This window comes from Schistocerca piceifrons, chromosome 3, assembly GCF_021461385.2.
Source record: "Schistocerca piceifrons isolate TAMUIC-IGC-003096 chromosome 3, iqSchPice1.1, whole genome shotgun sequence".
NCBI classification, from domain to species: Eukaryota; Metazoa; Arthropoda; class Insecta; order Orthoptera; family Acrididae; genus Schistocerca; species Schistocerca piceifrons.
The window spans coordinates 173,399,800-173,404,046 of record NC_060140.1 but is presented as its reverse complement, the minus strand read 5'-3'; the positions used below and the strand labels follow the sequence as shown (position 1 = coordinate 173,404,046).

General features: G+C 43.2%; 1 non-coding gene across 1 annotated transcript; it reads right to left on the bottom strand.

Annotated features, from left to right (window-relative positions):
• Positions 1-2,650: 2,650 nt before the first annotated feature.
• Trnas-cga lies at positions 2,651-2,725 on the bottom strand. Its single transcript has one exon. It is a non-coding gene; the product is annotated as a tRNA-Ser (tRNA).
• Positions 2,726-4,247: the final 1,522 nt, after the last annotated feature.

Sequence of the window (4,247 nt, the reverse complement as noted above, 5' to 3'; positions counted from 1 at the left end):
TGTTGTGTGCTGTCCTTAGGTTAGTTAGGTTTAAGTAGTTCTAAGTTCTAGGGGACTGATGACCATCGATGTTAAGTCCCATAGTGCTCAGAGCCATTTGAACCATTTTTTGTGATGTAGCGTCAAGGGTAACCGCAGCCATGGTCTCCGAGCTGAAAGTCCCTGCTGCTGCAAACGTCGTCGAACTGATCGTGCAGATGGTTGTTGTCTTGAAAACGTCCCCATCTGTTGACTCAGGGATCGAGACGTGGCTGCACGATCCGTTACAGCCATGCGGATAAGATGTCTGTCACCTCAACTGCTAGTGATACGAGGCCGTTTGGATCGAGCACAGCGTCCCTCTTGAACCCACCGATTCCATATTCTGCTAACAGTCATTGGATCTCGACCAACGCGAACAGCAGTGTCGCGATACGATAAACCGCAATCGCGAGAGGCTACAATCCGACCTTTATCAAAGTTGGAAACGCGTTGGTACGCATTTTCCTCCTTACACGAGGCATCACAACAACGTTTCACCAGGCAACGCCGGTCAACTGCTGTTTGTGTATGAGAAATCGGTTGGAAACTTTCCTCATGTCAGCACGTTGTAGGTGTCGCCACCGGCGCCAACCTTGCGTCAATGTTCTGAAAAGCTAATCATTTGCATATCACAGCATCTTCTTCCTGTCGGTTAAATTTCGCTTCCGTAGCACGTTATATTCGTGGTGTAGCAATTTTAATGGCCAGTAGTGTATATACGTGAACCGAGTAGTGGGAACTGTCAACCTAAACTGTTATTCCCAGCCACAGGCTATATACGTCACTATGAGAAGGACCATAACAACAGCTCAACTGAACGCTTACGCAAAATTCACATAATCCTACTGAATCGACGGGACGTGACCTCAACCGATACGTACCTAGCCTAGTTCCTTCACTATCAAGACCTGGAAACTGTTCTACGAAGACAGAAGTTCGCATCGAGCTGACATTGCCCTCACTAGCAGTATACTGCTTTGTTGGAGTATTTTCGCTGATACGACTTGTGGCGTTATTTATTTCCTGTTTTTTTTTTTTTTTTTTGAGTTGATCTATTCAGAGTTCAGGACAGCAAAAAAGTTTCCTCTAATAGCATTATTAGACTGTGGTGTTTCAGTCAGTGACATATGTATTGATAATATCCATTTAATTGTAAATAAATAATGTAAATGAAATTGGTTTTTCATCATAAACTCCAACTTCTCTTTGTCCTCTAATTGAATTCGGCAGAGTGTTCTAGTTACAGGTATCTTAACGATATACGTGGTACGTGGAATAAAATGACTTTTTCATCACGTTGTAAGATCTTCGGCACATTGGCATTTCAAAATTTACGTAGTGTCTTTTCTTCTTCTCCTTTTTTCTCTTCTGCCTTTGAAAACTTCTGAAGATCACGTTGTAATATTAATAATAATAATAATAATAATAATAATTATTATTATTATTATTATTATTATTATTATCATTCTGTTGTGGTTTCCTCCAGTATTCCTTCATGAGATAATTTTTTATTCTTTTTATTATTGTTTTTCACTTTGATTTTAGTTTTTCTGTCTTGCTGTCTTATTGTCTTTCCGTCTGCGACTCTGCTATTGTAAAACTATTCTTCTGATCTTACTTGGCTTGTAAATATTTTTCTAAGCGCCCAGTACCCAGATTGTTGTTATTTCTTTTGCCCTAAATCATTTGAAGTTCTGTTTGATTCATTTCTTGTCTTATATTCTATACAAATGACAAAAGAGCAAACCCTTCTGTTCATTATTGCTTCCGCCATACTTTTTATGATCGACGTACAAATCTACACTCCGACAGTTACTTTGTATATCATTGCCACTTCCCACCTTTACCGTTCTGATATGTTTCAAGATTATTTCTCCGGTTCCAGTCATTTTTACTTATATTATCCTTATAATTATTCTCTCCAGAATAACTCTTCACCTAACCTATAATTCAATAGTAAACGTTCTTGCACTTAAGCGTAATGATTTCACCACAATATTATTTACATAATTTTAAGGCTCTCAGAAAAGTACGATATTGCAGTGCCTGTGTTATTCCAAACTACGATGCAACGTCCAAAGGTAGAACACTGCGGTTACTACACCCATTATGAAGTAAACGAAGTGTATTCGTAGTTGCAAATATCGACAACCACCAACTGTAGAGTGGAATGACGACAATGAAAATTTGTGCCGGACCAGGACTCGAACCCGGATTTCCCGCTTATCGCCAGCGGTCCCCTTACCATTTTTTTTATCTCATTTTTTGTTCGTGATTGTTCATTCTATTTGTTTGGGGCGGACGTCCCATGACGCTTAAGTTCGTCGTTCCATTACCTCAGGTTTTTTTTTATTACAGAGGGTGGCTAACCCTCTGATCGAACACGCTGAGCTTCCGTGCCGGCAACCATTCGGCTACCCGAGCACGACTTGGTGTAAAGGTGGCCTCATCTGTGGATGACACAGATCCCGGAATCGTGGTTGCCTGGTGAAGACACCAGTGATAAATTGCTCCAGACGTGGAAAGCCTGACGCTAGTAGGCCCTGCATACGCTGTGAGTGATAAGGGTAGTAGCAGTTTTCATGGAGAATGTTCCACACTGTCAAACTTCTTGGCAGATTAAAACTGTTTGCCGGACCGAGACTCGAACTCGGGACCTTTGCCTTTCGCGGGCAAGTGCTCTACCAACTGAGCTACCCAAGCACGACTCACGCCCCGTCCTCAAGGCTTTACTTCTGCCAGCACCTCGTCTCCTACCTTCCAAACTTTACAGTAGCTGTCCTGCGAACCTTGCAGGTACTGGCAGAAGAAAAGCCGTGAGGACGGGGCGTGAGTCGTGCTTGGGTAGCTCAGATGGTGGAACACTTTCCCGCGAAATGCAAAGGTCCCGAGTTCGAGTCTCGGTCCGGCACACAGTTTTAATCTGCCAGGAAGTTTCATATCAGCGCACACTCCGCTGCAGAGTGAAAATCTCATTCCACACTGTCGTCTGGCTTACCCTGTACTGGCGGACCAGCTGCCTGGTTGTGACACGGGTACGTCCTTCATCATTTCCTGCTACCTGAAAAGACCCTGTCTCAGACAAACGGCGAAACAGTGTTGCAAACTTTGAATGCTGTGGTTGCTGTCGTCGGTGATAGGTCTCTTGATACAACCTTGCTGCCCGCTGCCCATTGCCATTTGCCTTTGCGTAAGTAAACACCATGTCGGCTAGCTTTTGATTCAAATACGAACCATTGTGTACAATGCAGTATTACATCCCCTACAATATGAATCAGCAAGGAAAGTGAATCGGACGCAATATTACCAATTACTATGGCCGAGAGTACACTAGGGCATGATGTATGAGGAACAGTACCACCCTCTAGAAGGAAACCATGCACACTGTAACTGCGGCTGCAATATTAGACCGCAGACTCTGTAACAAAGTATGAGTAAATAAATGGGCTCTAGCATGAAAACCATCCATTCCCTGACGTAAGTTCAGTAGACCTTCTTTTCCCGTATCCTTTTATTGATCGACCCCTGGAGTTTGTACAGGGTGGAAAAAAATCACCCTTTTGCGTGTGTGTGTGTGTGTGTGTGTGTGTGTGTGTGTGTGTGTGTGTGTGTGTGCGTGCCCGCGAGCGTCCATGATTGCCTTGATAACGTCCGTATAGATATACAGCAGGTTTGGAGCCTCTTGTCAGAATACAGAATTTGCTGCGTTAAGTACGTGAATGGACAGCGGATGATACTAGCATGTGACATATTAAGAATGTGCGTCAGATAAGAAGCACTTCTGCATTACTGAGGTGGATAGGGCAACCGTTCATGTGAGCAGTCTGTAGGAGATGGTCTGTTAGGAGGCTGCGATACTTGCGCACATTCAGTGTTCCGTCTATAGAACACTGGCCTATCATCTGAAGGTTCACTATCCAACACCACATGTTTATACTTCATGGACGCTGACATTCCATCTGGCGATCCAATGGGGATTGTCAAGAGACCAGTAGTGTAGTTTAGGCGATTTACCTGACCATATTTGGTAAATGTAACTTCACACTAAACAAGATACATGATAAATCTGGAGTATCCTGTCTTAATGATCATGTACAGAAGTTAAGATGATTCTCACAATCGTTTCCATGCTGCCCTTCATGAATAAGAGAAATGTGATAGAGATGGAACCTACGTCGATGAAGAATCTGTAGTACACTTAACTGAGTCATGTCACCTCCCAGTGC